Source organism: Bubalus kerabau, chromosome 1, assembly GCF_029407905.1.
Source record: "Bubalus kerabau isolate K-KA32 ecotype Philippines breed swamp buffalo chromosome 1, PCC_UOA_SB_1v2, whole genome shotgun sequence".
Taxonomy (NCBI): domain Eukaryota; kingdom Metazoa; phylum Chordata; class Mammalia; order Artiodactyla; family Bovidae; genus Bubalus; species Bubalus kerabau.
The window spans coordinates 244,111,724-244,125,327 of NC_073624.1; the positions used below are offsets into that span (position 1 = coordinate 244,111,724).

Below are 13,604 nucleotides of genomic sequence, written 5' to 3' on the forward strand. Positions count from 1 at the left end.
AAACATTACAGATCTCAATTAAATTTCTACCTGATATTCAAACCTGTGTCCTGGGTTTGTTTTTCTCCCAAGAGCCAGGGGCAATGGCTTTTCCAATTACAGCCATATTTGAAAATCCCTAACTCTTTAAATAAAGGTTTCTTTGGATCCCATGGGAAGAATGTCTGTGTGGATTACACAACATTAACTCTGACACAACAGTCAGGTTAAGAGAATTATAATTCAGAGACAAAGACATCCATTTATTTTTCATGTCTGCTCAAGAAAATCGTATTGTTCATGGGGTTCTCAAGGCAAGAATTCTGAAGTGGTTTGCCAGGCCCTTCTCCAGTGGACCACGTTTTGTCAGGCTGTATATTGTCACCCTGCTTATATAACATATATACAGAGTACATCATGCGAAATGCAGGGCCGGATGAAGCACAAGCTGGAATCAAGATTGCCAGGAGAACTGTCAATAACCTCAGATATGTAGATAACAACACCCTTATGGCAGAAAGTAAAGAGGAACTAAAGAGCCTCTTGATGAAAGTGAAAGATGAGAGTGAAAAAGCTGACTTTAAACTCAACATTAGAGGATGATGTTTCAGACACCTAGCCTGCTATTACCTAGGTCCACTGGTGATACTTTCCTATTCCTGGCCTCTAAACCTCATCTCTCAGTTTATCGGCCTGTCATCAGCAAGCAGATAGAGTTTGGACTCTATGGAAAGGAAGGACACTAAGAGGTATTTCATGCATGGGCTTTGGAAGGAGATAACTCACTATTCACACGGCCTCTCTGACAGTCCATATGGTGTAGTGTGCAAGTATTTTCAGTGAGGGTACTCTATTTACAGAGACCGCCACAGATATGAACATAGCAAGCCACTGAAACAGGAAGAAGCAACTGCTACAGACCTAACTGCAAAGTCAGCCCTTGCTGCTTCCACAAGTCATCAGTTGGAATGACTGCTGAAATGAACATGGGTGAGGCTGAGTAAAGAAATTCAACGTTTGCAACTGTAGGCGCCAGTTCAGAAGACCAGGTACATACCATCGAGTGTGTTCTGGGGCAGCCCTACTGTGGCCAGACTGCCCCTTCCTCCGCTGAAGCCCCCTGAAGGGCTCAATGACCCAGGAAGATGCAGAGAAGGAGCCAAGTGCAGTGGAGACCAAGCAGCAGCTCTGCCCCTATGCCGCGGTGGGGGAGTGCCACTATGGGGAGAACTGTGCATGCCTGCACGGAGACACCTGTGCAAAGTGCCAGCTGCAGGTCCTCCATCCCCTGGATGCTGCCCAGAGGTCACAGCATATAAAATCCTGCATCGAGGCCCATGAGAAGGACATGGAGCTCTCGTTCGTGGTGTAGCACAGCAAGGACATGATGTGCGGCATCTGCATGGAGGTGGTCTACAAGAGAGCCAACCCCAGTGAGCGCCATTTCGGGATCCTCTCCAACTGCTGTCTCAAGTGTATTCGCAAGTGGAGGAGTGCTAACCAACTTGAGAGCAAGATCATAAAGTCCTGTCCAGAATGCCTGATCACATCTAACTTTGTCATTCAAAGTGAGTACTGGGTGGAGGAGAAAGAAGAGAAGCAGAAACTCATTCAGAAATACAAGGAGGCAATGAGCAACAAGGTGTGCAGGTATTTTGATGAAGGCCGTGGGAGCCGCCCATTTGGAGGGAACTGTTTTTACAAGCATACGTATCCTGATGGCCGTAGAAGAGCCACAGAACAGAAAGTGGGAACATCAAGCAGATATCTGGCCCAACGAAGGAACCACTTCAGGAAGCTCATTGAGGAACCAGAGAACAGCAACCCTTTTGACGACAAAGAGGAAGTTGTCACCTTTGAGCTGGCCAAGATGTCGCTTATGCTTTTGGCTGCAGGTGGGGACAACGACCTGACAGACTCTGAAGATGAGTGGGACTCCTTTCACGATGAGCTGGAAGATTTTTATGACTTGGATGTATAGCAACTTGGCGGGGCACGTGAACTGTGGTCTGCCAAACCTCAGACGGCAGCAGGCCTCGGGGACGGCAGCCGTACCCCGCAGCTCTCCTAGGCGGGCCTGCAACTCCAGGTGCTGTCCTAATCATTTTTACCCAGGGCCTGTCTTCTCAATCCCTCACCTTTCCCCAAGGAGTATGTTGTTTTCTCTGTTTAAAAAAGTTACCAAAATAAATCTGAAAGTCAGTTTTTCTGTAAAATGAATTTAACTATCAGATAGTTCATGTAGGTTTGTTGCAGTCATGTTTTCCACCAGATCCACACAGTTCGAGGGGAGCGTATCTGGATTTCCAGGCTTCATTTCTGAGGACCCCGGGTTCAGAAGTTACAGCATTGGTCCCTGCTTCGGGGGTGCAGGAATCGGGGTGATGGGAAAAGAATCTGAACTGTAACAAGTAGCAGCCTTCTGCTCTAGACTTGAGCAGTGGGTACTTGGTTTCTGGTAAAATCTGCTTTACACCTCTGTGTTCCATCTGGTCCCTGGCCTGTCATCCCTGCCCTGTGCACTCATCCTGTAGTTTTGGTCTCTCGTTTTACTGTACACAAGTAATACTACTGGGTAACCAGAACCAGGTGTGAATGTATTTGAGATTTTTACCATCTTTAGTGTGATAGGAAAATTGTGAGGGAACACATATAAAAAGATGAGAGTGGAAGAAAATAATGCAGAGTTGGAAGCTGACTCCCCAAGGCTGATGGACTTGGGACGTGTGAGTGTGAGTGTGTGACAAGCTTCCCATCCTTGCATAGACGCAGTGTTAGTAGCCTTAGTGCAAAAACTCCATTTAGTGGTTTCAGCCTCCTGTGGCAAATAGATCTTAAAGGACAAAGCAGTTTATTGGTAGCTGTTAACAGAGCAGTGCTAGCTCTGTCTGTATAAACAGAGAAATGGGCTTAGCCATAGAAGTGCAAACTATCTGGTTATCCCATGTATTAACACAACCTAACTTGGGTCCAGAGTTGCGTTTAACGTTTGATCTCCTGGACTTCTCAGCCCAGGCACTTTCTGACCAACCTTTGTCCTCATTTCAGGCATTTCTTGTCAGGTTTTTGCTTCCTTTTTTGTAGGTATTTGCCTCATTCCATCCCCAAGTTTGCAGTTAGATAGTGTGATTCAAAACTATGTTCTAAGGTGTTTCCTGTAGTGGAGTCATTTTTTGGCAGTATAGTAAGTCAGGCTTTTCCACTAAAGGGGGAAACAGAGGGTGGTAATCCAGAAGATAAGCAAAAAGCTAATGTTAAATTGTTAGAAGAATTCTTCGATCGGAAATTTTAGCGTTGTGTTTTGTTGCTCTATTTCCCGAAAATAACTTGGAGGTGCCCCGAGCGTGTCCATCGACTGCTGTGATGCCGCAGATATCACTCACTTTCAGAAAAAAAAAACAAAAAAAACAAACAGTAATTGTTGCATAGATCTCTGCATTTTTCAGCTGCCCTTTTGTAGGATGCACTTTTCCAAAATAAAACAATTTTTAAACACCCCCCACCGCCCCCCAGCAAAAAAAAAAACACAACAAAACTCAACATTCAAAAAACAAAGATCATGGCATCTGGTCTCATAACTTCATGGCAAATCGATGGGAAAACAATGGAAACAGTGACAGACTATTTCTTGGGCTCCAAAATCACTGTGAATGGTGACTACAGTCATGAAATTAAAAGACGCTTGCTCCCTGGAAGAAAAGCTATGACCAACCTAGACAGCATATTAAAAAGCCGAGACATTACTTTGCTGACAAAGGTCTGTCTAGTCAAAGTTATAGTTTTTCCAGTAGTCAGGTATGGATGTGAGAGTTGGACCATAAAGAAAGCTAAGAGCCAAAGAATTGATGCTTTTCAACTGTGGTGTTAGAGAAGAGTCCCTTGGACCACAAGGAAATCAAACTAGTCAATCCTAAAGGAAATCAGTCCTGAATATACATTGGAAGGACTGATGCTGAAGCTGAAGTTCAAATACTTTGGCCACCTGATGTAAAGAAACGACTCACTGGAAAAGACCTTGTTGCTGGGAAAGATTGAAGGCAGGAGGAGAAGGGGACGACAGAGGATGAGATGGCTGGATGGCATCACTGACTTGATAGACATGAGTTTGAGCAAACTCTGGAAGCTGGTGAAGAACAGGGAAGCCTGGTGTGCTACAGTCCATGTAGCAAAGAGTCACAAAGCGTCAGACAGGACTGAGCAACTGAACTGAACTAAAAGAAAGTCATTCCAGCTATTCTGGGGTGTGGTGGGGAATCATGTTTCATTTCTCATTCTGAGCAATTCCCCATTGAAAATAACAGGTCTTCTACCTTTGAGAATCTTCTCACTAAAATTTCAAATATTTTTCCAATTCCCCAGATTTCTCTAAATTGTCATATGGCCTGAAAAAAAATGCAACCTCTAAAACTTCTCTATGCTAGGAAGTATCAGTATGTTATGCAGGTTTTTTATCACCACAAGGTAATTATTACATTGATGATGGAGAAACACCAAGAACAATACCACAGGACTATAGGATTAGTCTTAGCATTAAAAAAACCGGCATGCCCTGAAGCATGTCCTTAATTATTCAGAAGACCGAGTAATCATCTACATTGAATTTATCAATAATTAATTATGCCTACCTTAATGCACTTTAACTGAACTTCGTTTTTTATAGTGAATCATCCACATTCAACATCATGAAAGTTTAAAGTTTTTAATAAACTTAAACATGATATCAACAGTGAGAGCTCAGGCTCATGCCCTTTTCTATTCTACACTCTCCTTCTGGGTCGGCTAATCCAGTCCTAAATCTCTGAATACCAATTGTGTGCTGCTGTTGTCTCTCAAGTTTATTTCTCAAGGTTGGTGCTCTCCACTGGACTCCATATCCACTCATTCAACTGCTAATTTCATCTTTACACTTGGACAGATATCTAATGAACAGTTTAAACTTCATATTTCCAAAAGTCAATTAATACCTCCAAAAGTCAAATAAACTTCTCTAATAATTTTCCCCCTCAATGGAGTGAAAAAGGGCTACCATCTACTCTATGGCATACATGTAAGAATCCACAAATTGTCCCAGACCCGTTGCCTTCCCTCATTCTCTCCATGCAATCCTTGTACGTCTTACCTATAGAACGTAATTCCAAGGTACATACTTCTCTCCACCCACACTGCTACCATGCTAGTCCAAACCACCATCGTCTCTTGTCCAGCACACTGCAGCAGTCTCTGCAGTAGATCACTGCTTTTATTCTTGCCCCTTCTCCAAACCATTTTCCAAGTAGTTGCCAGAGTAATCTTTTTGAAACAGAGTATCAATTCATGCCACTATGCTGAACAAAACCCTACAGTGACTTCACACTGTATTGAGACTAAAGACCAAACTCTACCTATACTACACTTATCATCTAATCCCTGCCTTATTCTTTGATCTTTTTTTTTTTTTTTTTTTTTTTTGTCAGTCTCTCCTTTGAATACAAATTCCCAAAGAGAAGACTTTTCTGGCCAGTGTACCTTCAACCCATCCCTTAGAATAATGTGCGGTATAGCAGATTCTGAATATATGTTTCTAAAAAGAATGACTCAGGTTTCCCAAATATAAATACAAATGTATACATGCAATATGGGGGAGGGAGAAGCATTGGTCATCATTGTGCTATTTAAATAAGATCATATAAAACATATTTATGTACCTTTTTTCCTCATGCAACAATGATGTGAGGGATTCTTTCTATTCAAATGATAAAGGTTAAAAAATGATAAAGCTCTATTTTCTTTTTGTCAATTGTGTACGATATTGCTCTGAACAACTCAAATATATTTTCAGTCATACCCTTATTAATGGAATTTTTTTTTCACTTTTTGCCACTTTGAGTAATGTTGCTATATTCTTGTATAATATATGTCTGTACCTAAAGATTTATTTATATTTCTATGAGATTGACTCCAACAGTTAGAATAATAGGGTCAAAATTATACATTTTTAATTTAAATAAATATTACCAAGAACAAAAGCTGTAGCTCTTTACATTTCAACAGCAAAACAAGAGTGTATCCTTTTTCCACATCCATTCCCCTACTAAGATTTTAGGAAGTTGTTCTTGTATTTTCTAATTTTTAAAATTTAAGTTTTATTGTTATTTACAATAATATATTTATATATTTTTACAATGAAAATATTTCTATTTTATACATTTAAATACTTTTACCTTTTTTCCTGTTTTTCTTTTCTTTAACATTTTTGCCCTTGATTCAGAAAGTTTTTATACCCTGAGACTGTAGATACAGATATTATCTCCTATCATTCCTGTAAAATTTTTTTTGTTCTATTGTTTAAATTTAAAGTTTTAACCCATATAGAAGCTAGACTTCAACAGTACATGAACGGAGAACTTCCACATGTTCAAGCTGGATTCAGAAAAGACAGAGGAACCAGTGATAAAATTGCCAACATCCGCTGGATCATAGAAAAAGCAAGGGAATTACAGAAAAACATCTACTTCTGCTTCATTGACCACACTAAAGCCTCTCACTTTGTGGATCTCAACAAACCGTGGTAAATTTTTAAAGAGATGGGAATACCAGACCACCTTACTTGCCTCCTGAGAAATCTGTATGCAGTTCAAGAAGCAACAGTTAGAACTGGATGTGGAACAGCAGACAGGTTCAAAATTGGGAAAGGAGTACGTCAAGGTTGTATAGTGTTACCCTGCTTATTTAAATTAAATGCAGATTACATCATGTGAAATTCACAAGCTGGAATCAAGATTGCCGGAAGAAATATCAATAACCTCGAATATGCAGCTGACACCAACCTTACAGCAGAAAGCAAAGAGGAACAAAAGAGCCTCTTGATGAAAGTGAAAGATGAGAGTGAAAAGCTGGCTTAAAACTCAACTTTCAAAAAACAAAGATCATGGCATCCAGTCCCATCACTTCATGGCAAATAGATGTGGAAACAATGGAAACAGTGACAGACTTTATTTTCTTGGACTCCAAAATCACTGCAGATGGTGACTGCAGCAATGAAATTGAAAGACGCTTACTCCCTGGAAGAAAAGCTATAACAAGCCTATACAGCATATTAAAAAACAGAGATGTTACTTTGCCAACAAAGGTCCATCTAGTCAAAGCTATGGTTTTTCCAGTAGTCATGTATGGATGTGAGAGTTGAACTATAAAGAAGGCTGAGCACCAAAGAATTGATGCTTTTCAACTGTGGTTCTGGAGAAGACTCTTAAGAGTCCTCTGGACTGCAAGGAGATCAAACCAATCAATCCTAAAGGAAATTAACCTTGAACATTCATTGGAAGGACTGACGCCAGAGCTGAAACTCCAATAATTTGGCAATCTGATGCAAAGAGATAACTCACTGGAAAAGACCCTGATGCTGGGAAATATTGAAGGCAGGAGGGGAAAGGGAAGACAGAGGATGAGATGGTTGGATTGCATTACTGAACCAATGGACACGAGTTTGAGCAAGCTCTGGGAGATGGTGAAAGACAGGGAAGTCTGGCGTGCTACAGTCCATGGGGTTGCAAAGACTCAAACACAACTTAGTGAACAAACAACAGTAAATATCACTACACACTTACTAAATTGGCTGAAGTTTAAAAGACTGACAGCATCAAATACTGGCAAGGATGTGGAAAAACTGGAACTCATTTACCACTGGAGGAAATATAAAATGGAACAATTGAGTCAGAATAATTTGATAGTTTTTGGAAAAGTGAAACATATGTCTACCCTACAGTCCAGATATTCCAATTCAATCCAAGAGAACTGAAAACATATTCGTGCAAAGTTCAGTTCAGTCACTCAGTCGTGTCCAACTCTGCGACCCCATGGACTGCAGCACGCCAGGCCTCCCCATCTATCACCAACTCCTGGAGTTTATTCAAACTCATGTCTATTTAGTCAGTGATGCCATCCAACCATCTCATCCTCTGCTGTCCCCTTCTCCGTGCAAAGATAGGTATGCCAATGATCACAGCAGTTTTAATTGTTATAGTCAAAAGTGGAAACAAACAATTGTCCATCACAAGATGAAAGTATAAACAAACTATAATACAGGCATACAATGGAATACTACTTAGCAAAATAAAGGAATTAATTCTTGATACATGCAAAAGCATGAAGAAACTGAAAATAATTATGTAGATTTAGAAGAACAGATGAAATGATAAATACTGTATTATTCCACTTATATAATACAGTATTATTCCACTTATATGGGCTCCCCTTGTGGCTCAGCTGGTAAAGAATCTGCCTGCAGTGCGGGAGACCTGGGTTGATCCATGGGTTGGGAAAATCCCCTGGAGAAGGGAAAGGCTACCCACTCCAGTATTCTGGCCTGGAGAATTCCATGGACTATACAGTCCATGGGGTTGAAAAGAGTTGGACATGACTGAGCAACTTTCACTTTCACTTCCCACTTATATAAAATCATAGAAAAAATGAATCTATAAATAAGGAAAGAGGATTAGTGGTTACCTGAATTAAGAGGAGCAGAAGGTAACCTCTTGGAAACCTCTTGTTTCAGTGATTACCTGAAACAAGAGGAGATATATATGTGTGTGTGTGTACATAACAGTCTCAAATTGTGCTCTATAAATAAGTATAGTTTATCATATGTCAATTACACCTCAACAAAGCAGTTTAAAAATTCCTAAAGTTTCTGGTGGTCTGGAAAGTTGTAAAGGATGAGTAAGTTGTAGAAACCAAGACTCAGAGTTTTGTATTCTCAAGTGAGGCTGTCTGTTTGAATCTAGTCTCATCTTTATATCCATGGGACTGTCACACAGATGTCTGCCACAGTTGACAAAATTTTACTGACACATTATGAAACAAGAGAAATAAAAAATATTAGAGCATATATAATACATAAAAATGTGAATTAACTGGCACATATCATTTAATGACAGTAATTCTAAAATACTTGTGCATATGTATCTTTAAATAAATTCAATTAATAAATAGCATTCATCAACACTCATTTCAAACAACCATGTTTAATGATACCCTTAAGAATTAAAAACCTAAATCCTGTCATTAATTTTTAAAGCAGTGTCTATGAATTTGATTAATAAACTCTAGGCACTGATTATGCTATCTACTTGTATATGCATTTGTATAAAAAAATCATTGTAATTCAGAAACATCATTAACTCTGATGGTCATTGCTGAAAATGAGTGTTGTTCATATCATGGCCATTGGCATTAGCACATTAAAGACACTTTTCTTCCTCTCTGCGGAGGAGCCTGGTGGGCTGCAGTCCATGGGGTCACTAAGAGTCGGACACGACTGAGCGACTTCACTTTGACTTTTCACTTTCATGCAGTGGAGAAGGAAATGGCAACCCACTCCAGTGTTCTTGCCTGGAGAATCCCAGGGACGGGGGAGCCTGGTGGGCTGCCGTCTAAGGGGTCGCACAGAGTTGAACACGAGGTGACTTAGCAGCAGCAGCCCAGCTTAAGTGACTTGATTTTGTTTTGACAAAAATGGAAAAGTATTTAAGATGATCTTTGTATGATCATCTTAAAGTGCTGTAAAGCAACAACACTTAAAATAGAAAAGGAAAACCCTTTATTCTCCAAGAGAGGAATATATGAACAAGCCCCAAAATTGTAGAACATAATACAGTTATGAAAAAAATTATGTATATAAGTATGAAAACTTTCCAAGTTACACTGGTAAGTGAGAAAGAAAATTAGAAAATAATCCTATTTTAAGAGATGAACAAAATCACTCTCTAATAAATGTACAGCATTTTTTAATACTAGAAAAGTATGAAAAAGTATTTATAAAACTGTCAACCTTAAACTAGACTGCAAAGGCATGGGCAATTTTTTCTTATTATAAAGCATGTATTTTACTTTTTAATTTTTATAACATCAGTAAAGACATGTTATCTCTAAAAAACAGTTAAAATTTCAAAAGTCCCAGAAAAAGACCTCCCATGAAAGGTAAAAATACTTATATGACATCAGTCATTCAAATTAATAGTTAGTTCAAGGAATTATCATATATTGAGAAGAGACGGGTATGCTCTCTATTTCTTACAATAACACTGCAAGATAAGCATCATAACCCTCAATTTACAGGTGAGGAAATTGAGGTCCAGAGAGGCTAAGATTTATTCCCAAAGCTGTGTAGCTACCATGTAGCATTAGCTAATTTGTACTCAAGTCTGGCTCTAAACCTTGAACTTTTGACTCTATAGTATTACTTTCAGATACTTATAGCCTATTTTAAAACACAGTGCATTCTAACATTGAAAATATTATAAAGGACTAATATAGAGCAAACTCGCTGCCTTTAAAAAACATAATATTTATCTTGAGAAAGAAAAGGAGAAGAAACAACATATGAGTAACAGAGAACTCCACAGTCAATAATGACAAAAGAAGCCACATCTACTTCATTCATCTCTGCTTATAGCAATGCCTTTCATTCAATGGGTATTTAACACACACTTGTTGAATACACGATGTGTTTCATTGTGGAATATAAATGTATTTTAAAAAATCTCTAAATATTCAAATGCATTATATCCAAAGGATATGCAGACTCTGTGTAAATCCAACACTCACGAACAAAGCACAATCCATGAAACATTTCTCTTCACTTAGAGCACTGATACCACTCCAACAACACAATCTTACTTGCTTTCTCTTGCCAAAAAGAGAAAACAACGGCAGGCTGGTTGGGGCGGGGTGGGAGGACACGCTGTCCATGGTCCTGAAACTAGAGCTCTCTGGGTAAATATTTTTAACTGTTTCACATTTCAGACTCCCAGAAGCCATTGCCAATTTAACAAAGCTAAGTGGAGTTTAAAACAGCTCTAAACACAAGTTATTGGACCCTAAAACATACACAAATGAAAAAAATAAATAACTAAATTCAAATGCCTCTCAAGAAATCTTTCATTATCCTTAAAGTAACTGTTACTGTTTTCCAAACAGTAAGAAATGATGTGAGAGTACTCTCACAAGTCAGGTTACTTTCCATATGCCATACTCAGACTCTTACACCAGAATCTACGTGGTTGATAGTTCCATGTTCCTAAGAAAATTATTTTAAAACTTCTTGTTTTCCCAAGCAAGAGGCTCTGCTAAGATTGCATCCAATAAACTATCTCAAACAGGGATGCAAAAAGACAATGTAAAATGAGTTACCAATTACTTCACTCAGTAGGAATGATCCTGTACTTTTCATTTGGTTATTTTATGTGTCTAGTGTTTATATACATATATATATATATACGTACACACATACATTTGCAGCTAAGAAGCAGCAAATTTGGATATACCACAGATCAATTGTCTCTAATTATCTGCTATCAGAATAATCAATATTCATAATTTTTAAATCTATTTTATTTGAATCTACTCTCTCAACCTATGAATTTTAATAAGAATTATGTATAATGTATATAACTCATTCATGTACAAGTAGGAAAGACTACATTCATTCACTCACTCATTCATTCAAACAAGTATTAAAAACCTATGATGTACAAAGCAATGTGCCAGGCAGTGAATTTTTAAAACATTCCAACACCCAGCAATTGTTTAAATATAATTATTTGAAATATAAACTGAAGTAACTACGAATAGTATTTCGATTACTGCACAACAATCTGAAAAATCCATGTTTATAGAAGACTTCAGTATCTTATTCAATATCTATTAAATACTGGATTTACTGTTTTACTGGTCGAATGTACCACTAAATGTTTTTACTTTTCAAAATCATAAATAAATTTTGACAAATGTAAAAGGTCATTAACTGCACTGAAATTCTTAAGACTTGCTATGAAATGTGCTCTCGATGGGATATTAATTTCAAAGACATCCATTTCAGCTGATTACCCTTGAGCAAGACATAAATGTTACAGGACCACTGCTGCTAAAGAGATATCTGGCTTTGAAAATAATGAGGGCTGGAATGACCTCACTTTTCTTTTTCTTGTTTTTTTTTGCCAAAAAAAAAAAAAAGCTATAAGGATACTTTACTTCCAATTTTACTTAAAAATAAAAACAAGATTCGTAAATAATTATGACTCTCTCTGTCTTACAAATTCTTCACCAATTTTTCTTAAGCAATAATTAAGAACTTGCACATAGATGTATAGAAGTGTGTTAGAAACATTGTTTATAATAGTAAAACAACTAGAAAAAAAATCAGAAAATAGATTTAAATATAGTGCATATATGTGTGTCTCTCTATATATTAAATATATACTCTTAACATATATATAATACATTATTATAATATTAATACATATTATGGGCTTCTCCAGTGGCTCAGCAGATAAACTATTCCCCTACAATGCAGGAGCCACAGGAGATGTGGGTTCAATCCCTGGGTTGGGAAGATCTCCTGGAGAAAGAAATGGCAATCCACTCCAGTATTCTGTCCTAGGAAATCCCATGGATAGAGAAGTCAGCTGAGTTACAGTCCATGAGGTTGCAAAGAGTCAGATATGACTGATCGCTGCTTATTTAACTTATATACAGAGTACATCATGCAAAATGTCAAGCTGGATGAAGCACAAGCTGGAATTAAGATTGTCAGGAGAAATATCAATAATCTCAGATGTGGAGATGATATCACCCTTATGATATAAAGTGAAGAGGAACTAAAGAGCTTCTTGATGAAGGGGAAAGAGGAGAGTGGCTGGCTTTTTAAAAGCTGGCTTAAAACTCAACACTCAAAAAACAAAGATCGTGGCATCCAGTCCCATCACTTTATGGCAAATAGATGGGGAAACAATGGAAACAGTGACAGACTATTTTCTTAGACTCCAAAATCACTGCAGATGGTGTGACTGCAGCCACAAAATTCAAAGACACTTGCTCCTTGGAAGAAAAGCTGTGACAAACCTAGACAGTACATTAATAAGCAGAAACGTTACTTTGCCAACAAAGGTCTGTCCAGTCAAAGCTATGCTTTTTCCTGTAGTCATGTGTGGATGTGAGAGTTGCACCATAAAGCATTGAAGAATTGATGCTTTTGAACTGTGGTGTTGGAGAAGACTCTTGAGAGTCTCTTGGACTGCAAAGAGATCAAAGCAGTCAATCTTAAAGGAAATCAGTCCTGAATTTTCAGGACTGATGCTGAAGCTCCAATACTTTGGCCACCTGATGTGAAGAACTGACTCATTTGAAAAGACCCTGATGCTGGAAAAGATTGAAGGAAGGAGAAGAAGGGGATGACAGAGGATGAGATGGCTGGATGGCATCACCAACTTGATGGATATGAGTCTGAGCAAGCCCTGAGAGATGGTGAAGGACAGGGAAGCCTGGCATGCTGCAGTCCATGGGGTCACAAAAAGTCATACACAACTCAGCAACTGAACGACAACAACAAATACATATTATATACTATTGATACAATTCATTAACTGCAACTGTGATAATAATGAGTAAGTATGAGATGCTTATATTTTTTATATTTATGTAATTTTATAAATTTCTGTAATGTCTTTACTGTTTCCCTAATGAAAAAAACATTATTTGAACCAAATTTTTTTTAAATTCAAAAACTTGATTCTGAAGTTTTGTAACTTTTAAGCTTCAAGTATGTGTTTTATTAATTAGTCTTCCATTTTAGGAGCCTTATGAAATAT

General features: G+C 38.2%; 1 long non-coding RNA gene and 1 pseudogene across 1 annotated transcript in view; one reads left to right on the plus strand and one right to left on the minus strand.

Annotated features, from left to right (window-relative positions):
• LOC129637738 (uncharacterized) overlaps nt 1-13,604 on the minus strand; it is a 101,942-nt gene that overhangs the window by 6,570 nt on the left and 81,768 nt on the right. The window contains exons 2-3 of the long non-coding RNA XR_008707562.1: nt 8,464-8,519; nt 7,566-7,641 (exon numbers count right to left, since the gene is read on the minus strand). This is a non-coding gene — a long non-coding RNA (uncharacterized LOC129637738). The remainder of the gene's footprint in view (nt 1-7,565; nt 7,642-8,463; nt 8,520-13,604) is intronic.
• Nucleotides 733-2,309, plus strand: LOC129637732 (E3 ubiquitin-protein ligase makorin-1-like; annotated as a pseudogene).